Below are 17,776 nucleotides of genomic sequence, written 5' to 3' on the forward strand. Positions count from 1 at the left end.
AAATGAAATAAAAACAATCAGAAAAATACCAATAGCTGATTTAAATATTTCATACCACAAAGGCTGTAAACGTCCCCTAGCCACTCCCAGATGCTGCTAGGACTCAGGTCAGGACTGATTTGTATCTCATGGAGCTTTCCCACAGCTTTCTAGTTGCTGGTGATTGCACAGACCTGATCTTTGGCCAATAAAGATAATCGAAAATCATTCTGTTTTGAATCAGCATTTAGTTATGAGCATCTAACTGTTCTGTTACTAATGCTAAAGCTATTGTGGTGGAAGTTGCTTTTGCATCCAAAATCGCTGCATTTCTTTATATTTGATCAAAAGCCACAGTCATTCATTACATTGGAATTCAAGCGGAGCAAAACATAGAGGTAGTTGAAATTGCTTGGCTACCACTCTTTCATTCTAAATGATGATCATCACAATGTCTGATGGTGAGAACAATGCACCCTGGGTTGCAAGTTCAAGTCCAAAGTAAAGGCAGTCAAGGGTAGGATCATTATTCGCAAATGAAAAATGCATATCCTCCTTGGGGTGACGTTTGACACACACAGTCAATAGGAAAGCTATCTCCTGCATCAATAGGCATGTGCCCGCAAATCCAACAAGATAAAATGTTAGTGGTCTGCCTGTACTTTCCCAGCAGTAACACACGGGTTTTACCTTTGTAGGCTGAGCATCGGGTTTGTACCAGGAGAGATTTAGCATAGTTCATTCTTTGGAATAATACCTCACTCTGCACCAAGAATGTACCCCAATCAATCAATCAATCAAGGCATTTGTAAAGCGCACTACTCACCAGTGAGGGTCTCAAGACGCTGAGGGGCCCCACAACCATCCACATGTTCAAGGTGGCAATAAAGATAGCAGGCCAGACCTACGGAGGAATCACGTATCGGTAAGCAGGCTATTAACCATGGACAGAGGCTGTAACAGTGAGAGGCTGGGGGAGTACCATCGTGGTGGAAGAGGCATCAGGTGAGGAGGCTGCAGTAGAGACAGTATCATCAGATACTTAAGGAACAGACGTAGGCCTTGTAGAAGCTACAGGAGCACTGTTGTCTTTAGGAGGACCAACTCACTTGCAGTGGGATTATTGAATCCTGGTCAACAAGAATCAGCATTTAACAGCAGTATTCTTGATGATCAGGATCTGGTAAGGTTCTGGCCAGTGGAGCTGTACAGCAGTCTTGTTCTGGTATAAGGGCCAAATACCAGTTGGTGGGGTGGAGGGAATTGCAGAGCTCAGTTGGACACTCAAGTATTCATACCTGAGATATATAAGCTTTCACCAATATTGTAATACAGCAGTATCATTTAGCTGCAGGTCTAGTTTTGCAGAAGGCATGAAGGCTTGAAGAGAGCTTCATTGTTGACCTATGACTATTGCATACGGGCTTAGTTTCGTTTTTTGTTAAGGGATCGCGCTCAAATGCCAGACGGCTTGTGTAAAGACATAAGACCAGTTTAACTTTGTCGCCAAACATTTTTTAGCTATTTTATTTTTTAGGGTCCACTTTATCCACTGACTCTGGGAGGTGGACACAAGAAAAGTGCTCGTCTACTCCTAGCTCCTTACAAACTGCCTGTTCTACTGCAGATTAAATGTGTTCCTTGATAACTGCTGATCAGGCTCGGTATTCCGAACCAAGGTATAAAGTCTCTGAGTTTTTGTCTAGGAACAGTGATGCATCTACGCAGGTACCGTGGTACACATCCACTCATCTTGAAGTGCATACTACGACAAGTACATAGGAGTAATTTACACATTTAGGTAGTTGTTCAAAATCAACCTGGGTGTGAACTAAGGGGCTTCAATGGAGATGGTGAGCAGCGACCGTGGCCGTAACCCCTTTTTCAGCATGCGATGACAGGTATGTGGCACAGGACTAGCAATGACAATGGGTTTAAGCGGCACATATCATGCAAACCCTAACATCATGGGCTTTTCCATTATACAAGCTGGTGAGATTTGGGAAGTAGAAATTTGGGTTCCGACCACAGGCGCAGTGCTGCCTCTCTACACCCCATCAGGGTATTTTACATTACTGCTTAATCCAGGATTGCATATCATCTTCAGAGGCATGGTCCTGCAATTGCCACACATCTGTTAGTGATGGTACAGGAAGTAGATCCGTTTTTACAGCATATTTGGCAACATCAGCTGTTTTAGACAAGGAGACATTTTTGCACAAGTATTAGTGGTAGGGCATTGCCTCTTGAAACATTATCATGAGGGTGTTGGTAGGCTGCATTTTGTACCCTCTCCTTTTTAATATTAATTACGAAGCTTTTAAAAGATTTTGAACATACTTCACATTGTTATTGGAGTCCCTGCTGACAACAGAGGTCCTCTTTGCATCCAAAGAAGCCCAAAGTGATGCGTCATTCCAAATGTATACTTAGAGTCCTTAAACACAGTCACAGTCTTTCCCATAGCTAGGATGTAAGCCTAGGTGAGTACAATGAGCTCCGCAACCTTGGCCAATTTCACTGTGGGCAGGTTACAACTTCAATCACATAACATACAGTGAAAAAATCCTAGACAGCAACCAGAGTTCCTTCTTCATTTCTGAGACAGGAACCATCCACAAAATAAGTTCACATTAATTTATGGGCACATCAGTTAGATCAATATATGACTTACTAATCTGTCCCGTAGTTAAAATACAATATTGTAGTTCTCAGTCTTCACTCATGGGCATCAATGAAGCAGGATTCAATGCGGGACAATGAACTAAAGTAATATGAGTGGCAGATAACAGTAAGATTTTGTATTGAGGCTACTGTGTTTTGGACAGGTGCTGAGTTTATGTAGTAAGTAAAAGTGCAACCATGGAGTGGGGCACGGCAATAGTCAGAGGCTTTCACAAAAATTGTGGCAGCCGCCACAGACCGTAAAACATGGTTGGCACCCAGCTGCAACTGGGTTCAGCACTGAGTAATATTCTATGGGCCTTTTTGGATCTGCATGGCTTTGTACCAATACCCAAAGTGCAATTCCATTTCATTCATGACAAGTCAAAGGTTTCGCATAACCAGGGAGCTTCAAGATGGGTGTAGTAGTCATTGCCTGCTTTATCTATACAAATGTATTTATGGCTTCAGTAGACCACTGCAAGGGTTATGAGATGTCTTTTCTGATAGGTTCTTGTAAAAGCTTGACAGTTTCAGCAGAAACCAAAATTCATTGCTTATAGTACCCTGCTATTTCGAAAAGGTACCTTCCTGGGAAACAGATACAGTGCGGTGTAACTCATGAATTGCTTCAGCTCCTTCAGAGGACAGATGATGCTTGCTGACAGAAATCTAATGGCCAAGACATCTCACTAGCGGAGGGAAAACTGCAGTTTGTTCCATGCTTTCTTAGCCATTTCATTGAGGAGATAGGCTGAGTCTTCTAGAGTAACAGGTGCCAACAGTAAATTGTCAGTATATTGAATCAGAGTAGACCCTGGGTAGAGACCAATGTGTCCAAATCCTTTATGGCTTGGTCAAAGATAGTGAGAGACTCTGTAAATCCTTGGTGTCATGTCCATGAAAGCTGAGACCCTTGGAATTTGAAGAAGAGATACTGGCTGTCCTCATGTATGGGAATGGAAAAGAAAGCAGAACAAAAATCAACCACGGTGAACCATTGAGTTTTAACAAGGATACAGGAAAGAAAGCAGCAGGGTTGGAAGCCATAAGGAAGCTTGGAATAACCATATTATTGATAGCACCAAGGTCCAGGACAGACCTGTAAATGATGCCTTCCACACCTTGCATCTCTGGAGAATTGGGGTGTTATTTATACTTACAATAGGTAATAGAACTACTTGCTTAATCAAGTCTGCTATTACAGAGTCGTTGCTTTCATCTACGTCAGGTTTTAGCCAGTACTGAGGTGTTCTGGGCAATGTCTTGTGTGGGTCGACCTTCAGCTTTACGGACTCTATTGAGGCAATGAACTACACATCATTGGCTCCTGTGGACTTGACTGCAGAAGGTAGCTGTGAAAGCAATTCAGATAAATCAGAAGATATGACAACAGGACCAACTTACTCTGAGCAATTCAAACATTTGCATACACTCCATCAAGGAAACAGAACTAATACAATTGACTTTCCTCTATCTAATAGAGTAGTGGAGCAGTGGGACTGAGTATAAAAGAATGTTTATCACTAATTGGTCCTACAGAAACGGACAAGGGGACTATATTGTGGTGAGTAACTCATTGATTGAAAATACCAACTGCATTTATGGATAAGCTCAAAAGAGGCAAAAAGGGAAATCAGAGGTTTTAGGGGTTGACCGAGTTGCGACTGTACCAATAAGGCAAGTGGTGCGTTTTACCATTGATGATGCAGTCTACATAAGGGCCTTTTAGGTCAACATTTATTAAGGTATTCATTCATAGTCTGAACCTCTTGGTGTGTCCTAGAATTTGGGGTATGGGTTCTGAACAGTTTGGTGGTACCCATGCTGATCCAGAAGTCATGATGCACCGAACGTGGTGCTAGGACACACTTGCTTCCAGTACCCCACCTGACAGCATGCAAAACAAGACCCTTAAGACCTTTCCTTGGTCCCTCCTGTTTCCCATTGTAGTTCTTCCACATCCCTGATCTCCTTGGCTTCCCCCACTTTATGGCATTACCTGCTCCCCTCTTTTAATCACACACTGCCAATTTTGCAATTTCAGTTACCTCCACTTGGATACAGAATCTTTCTCTTTCTTCTGTAATGCCACGCAATGGTTTGTGATGGTCATTAGCTTATTTATAGTGGTCAATTGATTCTTTTTTTTTTTTAATAACACATTTTATTGTTTTTACTTGTGCAAAGAAACAAACAGCAACAAAGCTCAGGTCTGAAGGGCCTGCATTGAAGCACCAAAACACCAATCTGATAGAGACTTCTAGCTTCAGACTCACCTTTGAATTTCCTCAGGAGTCAGACTGGATCCCAAAGATTTTTTGTGAGCCGTATCCCTGGGTGCCAGTAAGTGGCGTCATTCATCTCTGTGCAGCGCCATCTGCGCCGGAAGTGAGATCCACGTCACCCATACAGACGCCACCTCGGCACGCTGACGTCAGTTCTTTTCTTTCTGTGCCAGTTAGTGCAGATCTGGAGAAGAGCTACCCCTCTGTCAATTTCTGACAGGATTCTTTTATGTTTTTTTTTTTTCTTCTGTATGTCTTTGAGGAAAACAGGATTCAAACTGTGTGGTGCCTGTCACCGTGCCTTGTCGGCTACAGACCCACACCTCGTGTGTCTGTGGTGTCTGGAGTGCCACCACAACTCCAAGTCGTGCTTCGACTGCCGGGCGATGGTGCTGAAGGTGTTGAATGAGCGTTCCCTACAGCTGCTAGCAGTCAGGCAGGCGACTGCTACTCGATTGAGAGGAAGGTCATGGGATCGCTCCAGGTTCCCAAGTCCACTTTGACCCACTCAAAGTCGTTGGGACACTCTGGTTAGAGGCACAAAAAACAGAAGAATTCCAAGCGTGCTTTGACTTCTCCTCATTCGTCAGCTGACATAACAAAAGAACACTGGCGTTCGAGGCACAGTTTTCAGGAGCCTTTGCAAGTGCCTACTCCGTGCCTCCCTGCTTTTCCAGGAGCTGGAGTGACCACTGCTCAACTAAAGGAGTTTTACAAAGATATGCTCTTTGTTTTTGAGCAGGCTTATATCTTCGGAGCACCTTCGAGCCTAGCAGGGTCAGAGGGGGCCCCATCTGGTTCCAAGCCAGTGGCTTTGGCCTCGGCTCTGATGGGCTCCCATGGATCTGGATCAGTGCCAGTTGTGCCACTGTGACCTTCCACAATGGCAGTCCCAACGCCAATGCTTCGAACACCCACCAGTGGCGCCAGCCCTATTTGGATTCTGGAATCAGTCAAGGAGCCGGAACAGAGTTGACTGATTAGGGCGCCGACAGGACCCGTGTGTCCGAGGTTGGTGCCTCATCCTTATTCTGAAGATCTGTGTCTCAGGGAAGAATCGGAGGGGGTCATTGGACCCTTTAGAATACCATTCAGAAGGTCAGGATATGGACTGGTGTGAGAAACTGGGTGAAACCAGTGGACTGGATATGTCTCCAGACACTGGCATGCTTTCTCCCCCTATCATGGCTGTGGAGGAGGAAGCAACCTATGCTATGGTGGTGAAGAGGGTGGCTGAGTTCCTGGAGCTTGAATTGTCCTAGGGGGCAGTCAGGGCTAACATCTTGACTGTGTTGCTGCAACCAGGAGCTTCTTCCTCTGAACCCCTGCTCCCATTTAACAAAGCCCTCACTGACGTCCTTCTGGGTACCTGGTTTAAACCCAGCAAAAGGGCTCTTGTGAACAGCACGATTGCCCGTCACTGCCTTCCTGCACCTGGGGACCCAAACTTCCTCACCCACCACCCCAGCCTGGAGAACTTGGTGGTCCATGCTTCTACCTCCCATGGCACATTTCCTCCTCCTTCCCCCCTGGATAGAGAATCCAAGAGGCTGGATAGCTTTGGCAAGAAAATGTTTTCCTCCGCAAGCCTTACATTGCGGTCAGTTAGCACTGCCTGCTTTTTGGGCCGCTATTCCTACACACTGTGGGACACGGTTGTGCACGTGCTGCCACAGGTCCCAGAGGAGGCCTGGGCTGTTCTCTCCCAAGCAGTCAAGGGCGGGAGAGAGGCAGGAAAGATCACCATTTGATGTGGTTTGGACACAACCGACTCACTGGACAAAACGGTTTCAACAACGGTGGACCTTAGAAGCCACGCCTGGCTGAGAACGTCTGGCTTTTCAGATGTCCAGGCTTCCCTCACGGACATGCCCTTCAGTGGGAACCATCTCTCCGGAGACAAGGCAGACTCAATGCTGGAGTGCTTTAAGGATTCACAGGCTATGGCCAAGTCATTGGGCCTTATATCTAAAGGTGGGGATAGGAGGATTTAAGGTCCAGTGTATGCCCTCCAGTTAACCTGATAATATAATATAATACACTGTTCCAAAAACTAACGGGAGGAAAAAGAGAGGGAGTCCTGATAGTCAGGAGCAAGAGTCCTCACACACCACATTTGGTGTCATGCTTCATCATCGGACAGCTCCTCGTCAGGCCGGCGCTGCAATGCCTGACGGGCACCCCCCGAGGGGGGGCTCTTTGCCGGAGATCTTTTTGTTAGCGATGATGCCGCGGAGCCAAGTATGGGTCCAAGAGTGAGGAAGGAGAAACAAAAGAGAAAAGTAAAATTGGCTCAAGACCCTCACTAAATAATTTATTATTTGCTGTTGGGAAATGGTCAAGATTAAAAAAGTAACAACGGAGTGAAACAAGAGATAATGCTCAGACACTCACACAAAAATCAGAATAGAGGAAGACGGTGATTATCCGAAATCCCTCAATATATGGTCAATATGCGGTCGACATGTTTCGCGTCTCTTATGGTCCAACAGGATCCCCTGACGCTTCTTCAGGACCTACTTAAACATTGGATATCACCAATTGAATACAAAGGCAAAACAAATTTCCAGCTCCTACAATCTAGCGCTCACAGTCAGAACGTCCTCAGTCACTTACTGGAGGTAAACCGGACTGGCTTTCCTTTCCTATCAGTCGCCCTAAGTACAGGGAGAAAGCTGAAGTTAGCAATTAGCGTAGCTACTTCATATGCACTCGAAGAGTAGTGCGTATGAGTCAAATGTGAAACATTTGTGACAAACTGTGCAACACAAAGTGATAAAGTGGATGGTAGCAACCCATGCTCGTGATATATAAGAGGGCTTACCATCTCCATTAGAAAAAGGGCTTCATGGGATCACGCAGGCCTGTTGCCCGGTTCACAGTAAATCTAGTTATGAGATAAACACAAACAAATAACAGAGGGGACAAGGTATCTCTGTTACTATATCATAAGCTAGACCTATGACAAGGTCACTGGGAATAAGCACAGCAAAGTTGGAAGTGTAGACTGGATACAGGTAAAATGTAGTGTGCATCCACACATGCACAATGAGAACCAAAAACAAAGCAGTATACTTGCAGATGTATTGTCATAGGTTACATGATGATAGTAGTAGTCATCAACCTGGTTATTAATATATGTACACGTAGTCTATAAAGTGCCCACCATCAGGGAAAAATCTACAGTGTACTCAAGTTACTTGAGTCAGCTCACGAGGGTAAGTAACATTTTTTAGGGGATGATAATAATGAACAAGAAATGTAAGCGGTAGAGATAGGGGGGACAGGATGACCTATCTGTGCTGGTTCCCTCCCTACTTCTATCAGGAACGACATCACATTTGAACAAAGCGTGCTCTTCACGTGTCTTATTTATACCCCCAGTTCCCGGCTCTATTCAAATCCGGGACCGCAGCCGCAGGGGTAGGTGCTGTTCTGAATGCTGGTCATCTCACAAGTAAGTACTTTGGGCTCGTGCAGTCTCCCGGTCGGAACGCGATATATTGATTGCGAGTTTTTTTAGGTGTTCGACAGCCCCTGGGGTGGTACGCGCAGCGTTCCCAGCGGCTTACTTTGATTTTCCGTTGTAATATAATGATGGGGAACACATCCCCTTACTATTTGGGCTCGGTACTGCTTGCATGTGATGTCGTTCCTGATAGAAGTAGGGAGGGAACCAGCACAGATAGGTCATCCTGTCCCCCCTATCTCTACCGCTTACATTTCTTGTTCATTATTATTATCATCCCCTAAAAAATGTTACTTACCCTCGTGAGCTGACTCAAGTAACTTGAGTACACTGTAGATTTTTCCCTGATGGTGGGCACTTTATAGACTACGTGTACATATATTAATAACCAGGTTGATGACTACTACTATCATCATGTAACCTATGACAATACATCTGCAAGTATACTGCTTTGTTTTTGGTTCTCATTGTGCATGTGTGGATGCACACTACATTTTACCTGTATCCAGTCTACACTTCCAACTTTGCTGTGCTTATTCCCAGTGACCTTGTCATAGGTCTAGCTTATGATATAGTAACAGAGATACCTTGTCCCCTCTGTTATTTGTTTGTGTTTATCTCATAACTAGATTTACTGTGAACCGGGCAACAGGCCTGCGTGATCCCATGAAGCCCTTTTTCTAATGGAGATGGTAAGCCCTCTTATATATCACGAGCATGGGTTGCTACCATCCACTTTATCACTTTGTGTTGCACAGTTTGTCACAAATTTTTCACATTTGACTCATACGCACTACTCTTCGAGTGCACATGAAGTAGCTACGCTAATTGCTAACTTCAGCTTTCTCCCTGTACTTAGGGCGACTGATAGGAAAGGAAAGCCAGTCCGGTTTACCTCCAGTAAGTGACTGAGGACGTTCTGACTGTGAGCGCTAGATTGTAGGAGCTGGAAATTTGTTTTGCCTTTGTATTCAATTGGTGATATCCAATGTTTAAGTAGGTCCTGAAGAAGCGTCAGGGGATCCTGTTGGACCATAAGAGACGCGAAACATGTCGACCGCATATTGACCATATATTGAGGGATTTCGGATAATCACCGTCTTCCTCTATTCTGATTTTTGTGTGATTGTCTGAGCATTATCTCTTGTTTCACTCCGTTGTTACTTTTTTAATCTTGACCATTTCCCAACAGCAAATAATAAATTATTTAGTGAGGGTCTTGAGCCAATTTTACTTTTCTCTTTTGTTTCTCCTTCCTCACTCTTGGACCCATACTTGGCTCCGCGGCATCATCGCTAACAAAAAGATCTCCGGCAAAGAGCCCCCCCTCGGGGGGTGCCCGTCAGGCATTGCAGCGCCGGCCTAACGAGGAGCTGTCCGATGATGAAGCATGACACCAAATGTGGTGTGTGAGGACTCTTGCTCCTGACTATCAGGACTCCCTCTCTTTTTCCTCCCGTTAGTTTTTGGAACAGTGTATTATATTATATTATCAAGTCATTGGGCCTCCTAGCTACTCCTCATCCCTAGTCTGACTATTGCTCCTTTCGTGGCTATGGAAGGCCATTCAACCGCGCCAACCTTATCCCAGCCACCATCCCATACAAGCTTCCCAGCACATGCGAGGGCATGGTTCCTATTGACCCCGTGGGTCGGGTGGCCAGCGGTCTGCTCCAACCATCACCACCCTGGAAGCTGCAGCCTCCTAACCTCTCTTTTTAAAAAAAAATATTTTTATTGTAATTCAGAAACAGGGTTCACACTGTTGTCTACACTGGAGCATAGAAGGTATATACATAAGAATCCAACACTTTTGCAAAATACCAAAGTGTATATCAGTGAAACCGATATGGTGCCTTCACGGCCACCAAACCTCTGAGGCAAACCTTTTCCCCACCCTTAGTTCCTATTCTTCAAGCTCTCCCCCTCAACTCCCCCATCTCGGATCATCGCCCAGTCTCCCCATATCTTCTCCCATTTCCTGGGGCAGCCCTTGCCTTTGTATATAGCTTTATATGCTCTCTGGCACCAATCCAAGTCAAGCTGCCAATCTATTAGTCGGAGATGGCTGTGGCCCCCTAGTCTCTTTAGATATTACGTTGGGCTACTCTTGATTCCAGTCTCAACCAAATTTCCTTGTATCTGGGCTATGTATTTTCCCCTGAGACTCCCAGTAGGATCCATTTGGGGCCAATGGAATTTATAGTGCCGTGGTCTGGGACATCTCCTGAACTAAGCTGCCCCAGTAGTCTTGTATCAGGGGGCATCGCCAGAGTATGTGCATGAATGTGCCTTTTTCATTGCAGCCCCTCAAACATAGTGGGTTCCCCGCCCTACCAATTTTGTATAGCAGTGGACGAGAATAGTACGATCTAAATAGTATTTTAAACTGGACTAGTCAGAACCTGGCCCTGATGGCTATATCCCTGGGGCTTCCAAGGGCCTTCACCCATTTGTCATCTTCTAAGTGTCCCAGGTCAGCCTCCCAAGCTCCCCTCAGTTTACTCAGCAGGTCTGGGGAATGATTGATTAATTTCCTGTAAATCACTGAGATTCCTTTTTTGGGAAGTGGTTCTAATAGGATCCTATACTCCAGTGGGGAAGCGTCTGGCAGCCTATCTCCTTTCTGGACATGCCCCAGCTGCAAATAACAGTAATATTCAGAGGTCGCCAGAGTGTATTCTTCCTTAAGCATCTCAAAACTGAGTGAGTTTCCCTGCCCACCCTTTTGTTTGCATCTTTCCAGGCTCGAATCACAACCCTCGTATGGTGCAGCAGGGTTCGTTCACATCTGGCCTCATGCAGTAAAGCTTCAGGTCCACCCCTCCCCATCATGTGCCTATCGAGCTTGTACGCCGGATCCTGCTGATTGTCAAACACCCATTTGTTGACTACAAGAAGGTGGGAGGCTCAGTAGTATTTTTGGATGTCCAGAACTGCCAGTCCCCCATCATAGACCCCCTTCTGTAGCTTGGCTCGGGAAATCCTGGGCGCCCTGTGGCCCCATAGGAGGCTGCGTACCTCTGAGCCTATGGTACTAAAAACATCCAGTGGAATATTGTAAGGTGTGTTCTGCATGACTTATAAGAGTTGCGGCAAGCTCATCATTTTCTACAGCTTCCTAATCTTGCCCTACTTGATCATGGGTGTCCAATAGGTGGCAGAATCCGCCATCATCTCCACCACTAACAGTCCATAACATCAGACTGGTGGGTTATACAGATTATTTAGAGGGGCTACTCCAAATAATCTGTAGAACCCACCTGTCATGAGATGCCTCCATCTCATGACCGGCTGACGGAGGATTATTTGACCATGCTCGTTGAGCGTGAGGAAGCTACAGCTCTCTTGGCCAAGGGAGCCATAGAGAGGGTTTCGGTGCCAGAAGTAGGCATTGGTTTCTATTCCTGCTACTTTCGAAAATCCAAAAAGAACAAGTACCCATCCTAGATCTATGAACCCTCACCCTCTTCCTCAAAAAGAAGAAGTTCAATATGCTCACATTGGCTCAGGTCGTGTCTGCCCTGTCGTCTCCTACGGGGAGATTGTAGCGTTGGACTTGCAAGACACTTACACTCACATCCCTGTCGTGCCTGCCCATTGTTGCTACCTGCAGTTCATGGTAGGCAGCAAGCACTTTCAGTTCACCATGCTCCCGTTTGGGCTTACCAGTGTCCCTTGAGTGTTCACAAAGGTGATGGCGGTGGTCGCATCACATCTGCGAAGATCAGGGGTGCCAGTCTTCCCCTATCTCGACGACTGGCTGTTAAAGGTAAACTCGCCCCAGGCTCTTGTCTTCCAACTCCAGGCTGCGGCGGACCTCCTGCATTCTCAGGGGGTTCACTATCAATGTGCCGAAGTCACACCTGACTCCCCAGAATCTCCCTTCCATCAGAGCTGTTCTTGACATGGCACAGTTTCAGGTTTATCGTCCCAAGCAACGAGTTTAGGATATTTGGGCTATAATACCAGTGTTTCAACCTCTATCCTGGATTTCGGTGAGACTGACTCTAAGACCGCTGGGCCTCATGGCCTCCTGCATTATGCTGGTGAATCATGCTAGATGGCATATGCGGGTTCTGCAGTGGGACCTGAAGTTTCAGTGGGCCCAGCATCAGGGGACTCTCTCCTACATGGTCCAGATCTCAGAGGGAACTGCAGAAGACCTGAAGTGGTGGCACTCCCTTTCTCAACCAGACATCAGAGTAGTGACAGATGCATCACTCCTGGGATAGGGCAGCCACCTTGGAGAGGTAGAAATCAGAGGACTCGGTGTCCGGCGGAATCCAGACTCCACAGCAACATGCTGAACCGCCGTGTGATCCGACTGGCATTGAAAGCCTTTCTACCCTCCATCAAGGGAAGGCTAGTGCAGGAAAACACCACCGCCATGTCGTTCAGTAACAAGCACGGTGAGGTGGGGTCGTCGATTCTTTGTCAAGAGGCTCTGTCTCTCTGGACATGGCTAGAACTGCAGGGCACATCACTGGTGGTTCAACTTCTAACAGGTTCCTTGAATGCTAGAGCTGATGAACTCAGCTGTCAGTGCCTAGCGGATCACAAATGGTGCCTCCCCCTGGAGGTGGGACAAGGTCTCTTTCTGAATTGGGGAGAGCCTTGGTTAGTTCTGTTCACCTCTGCTGAGAACGCGCAATGTCAACAGTTTTGCACGATGGAGTTTTCAAGGCAGCTCTTGCTTGGAGATGCTTTTCATCTCAAATGGAGCTCAGGACTCCTGTACGCCTTTCTGACCATACCACTCCTGCCCAGATTTCTCAAAAAGGTCAGGATTGACTGGGCCAAAGTAATCCTTGTGGCTCTGGACTGGGCACGGAGAGTCTGGTATTCCAAGTTTCTGAACATTAGTGTCAATCTTCCGATCAGGCTGCCCTTTCAGGAGGCTCTTCGGTCGCAGCAGCAGGGGAGGGCCCTCCTCCTGAACCTGTCAATTTTCTGCATTCTTGTATGGAGAATGAGCATTGAAGGGCATGAGTTGACAGCATTCGAACTTCCTCCCGAAGTCTGCAATGTTATTCTGGCAGCCAGGCGTCCCTCCACCAAAATGGTATACGCCTGCCAGTGGAAACAGTTTGTATCATATTGTACAGAATAGTCCATCATCCTGCTTTCTGCTTCCCTTTCTGAGGTCCTTCTTTTTATTCTTACCCTTGCCAAGCAGGGCTCTGCTTTGGGCATTCTTACCTTTCTGCTCTGTCTGCCTTCTTGCGACTGCCTGACCAGCCCTTTTAGGTCCCCTATTGAAAATAGGTTTCTCAAGGGTCATATGTTCCTCCCTTCATCTTTTATTATGCCTCAGTGAACCCATAACGTGGTCCTCACATTCTTGATGTGTGCTCCTTTTTGAGCCTTTTCATAATTGTCCCCTCCGGCTGCTCATGATCAAAGCAGCATTTCTCGTGGCAATAACACCTGCCCGGAGGGTGAGTGAGCTGCAGACTTTATCATCTAAGCCTCCATTCTTGTCTGTTTTTCCAAACAAACTGGTGCTTCGCACTAGGGCCTTTTTCCTGCTGCAGTAACACCATTCCAAATGAGTCAATATATCACCTTGCCCACTTTCTACGCTCCTCCACATCCCTCAAAATAAGAGGAGGAAATCCACCATCTGGACCCAAAAAGAGCATTGGTGTTCTTCCTTGACCACACATGTGAGTAGTTCCGGGTTGACAACCAACTCTTTGAGGGGTACATTGGTGCAAAGGAAGGTTGGGCGGTGCAGAAATGCACCATCTCTTGATAGGTTATTCTCTGCATCAAGCATCTGAGGGCTTACGGGCTCATTCCACCAGAGCTAAAGCTGCGACTGTATGTTAGCATGTGGAGTCCCAGTCCTGGACATCTGCCAGAAAGCAATGTGGGCCTCCCTGCACACATTTACCAAACATTACTGCCTGGATAGTCAGGTCCGCAGAGACAGGTGTTTGGCTCGTTTCCTCCTGCATGGCTTCCTAGTTTAAATTTGTCCGCAGCCTACCACCAGCGACAGTATTGCTTGGGTATCTATTCAAAGGTAAGAAATCTGCAGCTAGAAGTCTTTATCAGATGAACAATTTAATTACCTTTGGTAACGCATTATCTGGTAGGGACAGTATTTAGTTGCAGATTCCTTTCCGACCGACCCATCTTCCCTGCTCTGCGGATAGATAGATCCCTTTAAAGGCCCTAGTTTGGACACATACCAGTGTCAGTGGACTTCATGGCTCTGCGCTCCTGATGTGGAAAGTTGTGGAAAGTAACTGACATCATCGTACCGATGTGGTACCTATATAGGTGACCCGGACGGCACTTCTAGTGTGGCCGCTGCCTGGAACTGATCTATGCCACCTATCAGCGCTCAGGGGTACTGCTCACAAAAAATCCCCTGGATCCAGTCTTCTGTCTGGGTCAATTCAAAGGTAAGAAATCTGTGGCTAGATATTGTCTCTATCAGATAATGCGTTACCGACGATAAGTAACTGGTTCATCAAGTCACATATTGCAAGCAGAGTTATACACATTGAAATACATGTTGTGTCACGACTCACGTGCTGCTTGCGCCTGGAATCCGTAGATCGAGTGGCGTGGGTCTTGAGTGTTCGGCTTTGGCCCAGAAAGGGGCGACTCTTTCTGGTAGCCACGGTGCTGTAGGCAATGGAAACGCCAAGAACAGACCGTGCCCTTCAGAAATAGCGCCAGAGGGAAAGAAAACCTAAAAAAGGGGAAAAAACCTCCAAACAGAATGATTCCTGAAAACAAGAACAAAAGAACAGGAATCAAAAGAAACAAAATTCAGGTAACACAGAATTGTCGAAATCCAGAACCGAAAGGCAAGGAATCAGGAGCGAAGACACCATCCGAACAGAAAGTGTTGCAGCGCAAAGAAAGGAAGAAAACACATCCCTTAAATACCAAAAAACAGGAAGTGACCAACAGGAAGTAAAAGGACACCATCTTAGATAGGGAAAAGTACATAGAACAGAATAGAGTAGGAACCATAGAGAATAGGGAACAAGGAATGCCGGGAAGAAAAAGGTAACATGGGAAGGGGGAAAAGACATAAAGGAAGGTACAACAAAAAGACCCAAGAAAAGAAGAAAAGAAAAAAGAAGGAACAAGAACAGGTAAGAGGGGTCAGGAGGCGCAAGAAATGCGGAGTGGAAAAGCAGAGCGAGGCCCCATGCCAATTCTGGGGCCTCGTAATGTGCAGGAAAGGCTAGGGGCGCACCGCGTCCTGAAAACGCGCTGTGCGGCCCGAGCCGAATGTTCGGCTCGCGCCGCACCACGCGGCGTGACATGTTGATCAGTTGATTCTTAACATTCAATAACAATCCATGCACAAAAGCAGTCCCCACAACTTACAGAGCCGTTTCCATCCAACAGGCTATGCCAAAGTACCTTTCAAACATATCCTAAAGTCTGTCATAATAATCGCTGCACCTTATTCTGCTGGCATTTGGAGCGGTTAGTCCAGTGAGTTATCTGTGGTCATACCCCTCTGACAGTAGGTCCCCCTCCCGAAGGCCCAGGTTTGAGGGGGAATAAACGGTGAAAGCGCTGAATCAGAAGAGGTGCGTGAACAGAAGATGCATCTTCCCAAGAGCATTCACTGAGAGGATAACCCTTCCAATGAATCAGATACTGAAGACGTTTGTGAAAAAGACAAGAGTCACAAATTTCCTGTACTTCATATTCAGGAACATCATCCACTAATACAGGAGGAGGACAAGGAAACTGACGATAGTAAGGGTCAGGTACATAAGGTTTGAGCTGGGAAACATGAAAGACTGGATGAATCTTCCATGTATGAGGCAAGTGAAGACGGACAGTGACAGGATTAATCAACTGAAGAATACGGAAAGGCCCGTAATAGCGAGGAGTGAACTTGTTCTGAGAAAGGCGTGAGGGCAAGAATTTGGATGAAAGCCAGACTTTATCTTGCAGGTGATAGTCTGGAGTGGTCCTACGTTTCTTGTCTGCTACTTTCTTCATATATCTCTTGGTGTTTAACAAATTGGATCGAATTAGTCTATGGATTTGTAGAAGTCGTTTGGAAAGAGAAGTAATAGCGGGCAGAGGAGAGGTAGACCGAGGAGAAGTAGGAAAAGAGGTAGGATGATAGCCATAAGAACAGAAAAAAGGAGTGAGCTTGGAGGCACTATGGACAGTATTATTGTAGGAAAATTCAGCAATAGGGAGAAAAGTGTTCCACTTGCTTTGGGTAGAATTGCAAAAACAGCGAAGGTATTGCTCTAATCCTTGGTTCAGACGCTCGGTCTGTCCATTGGTCTGAGGATGGAACCCCGATGACAGGGCTATATTGATATTAAGGGGGTGATTCTAACCCCGGCGGTCTTAGACCGCCGGGGCCAGGGTCGGCGGGAGCACCGCCGACAGACCGGCGGTGCCCCGCAGGGCATTCTGACCGCGGCGCTTTGGCCGCGGTCAGTGCAGGAAAACCGGCGGTCTCCCGCCGGTTTTCCGCTGCCCCTTGGAATCCTCCAAGGCGGCGCAGCTTGCTGCGCCGCCGAGGGGATTCCGACCCCCCCTACCGCCATCCAGTTCCCGCCGGATGGTGGTAGGGGGGGTCGCGGGGCCCCCGTAAGAGGGCCCCTAAATGTATTTCACTGTCTGCTGTGCAGACAGTGAAATACGCGACGGGTGCAACTGCACCCGTCGCACAGCTTCCACTCCGCCGGCTCGATTCCGAGCCGGCTTCATCGTGGAAGCCTCTTTCCCGCTGGGCTGGCGGGCGGCCTGAAGGCGGCCGCCCGCCAGCCCAGCGGGAATGTCAGAATTACCGCCGCGGTCTTTCGACCGCGGAACGGTAACCTGACGGCGGGACTTTGGCGGGCGGCCTCCGCCGCCCGCCAAGGTCAGGATGAGGGCCTAAGTGTCTTACAAAAATATCTCCAAAACCGGGAAATGTACTGAGGTCCTCTATCAGATACAATGGTATGTGGAAGTCCATGGAGACGGAAGATATGGTCGATAAATATCTGGCTTAGTTCTTGGGATGTAGGTAGCTTTTTCAGGGCAGTGAAGTGAGCCATCTTAGTAAAGGAATCCACAGTGACCATGATAACCCGGTTTCCTGCTGATGGTGGGAGCGAACACATGAAATCAGTAGAAATGGTGTGCCATGGAGCTGGTGGAACAGGCAAAGGCTGTAGCAATCCTGCAGGTCTGGTACGGGGAATCTTGACTTGAGCACATATGGGACAAGCCTGAACGTATCTTTCAACATCCGGCTTCCAGGTAGGCCACCAGAAAAATCGCGAAAGAAGTTCTTGTGTGGCCTTGATACCTCTATGACCAGCAACCGGCGAATCATGGCACATTTGTAATGCTTTTTCTCTAACTCTGTTAGTAGGGAGGA

This window comes from Pleurodeles waltl, chromosome 11, assembly GCF_031143425.1.
Source record: "Pleurodeles waltl isolate 20211129_DDA chromosome 11, aPleWal1.hap1.20221129, whole genome shotgun sequence".
NCBI lineage: Eukaryota > Metazoa > Chordata > Amphibia > Caudata > Salamandridae > Pleurodeles > Pleurodeles waltl.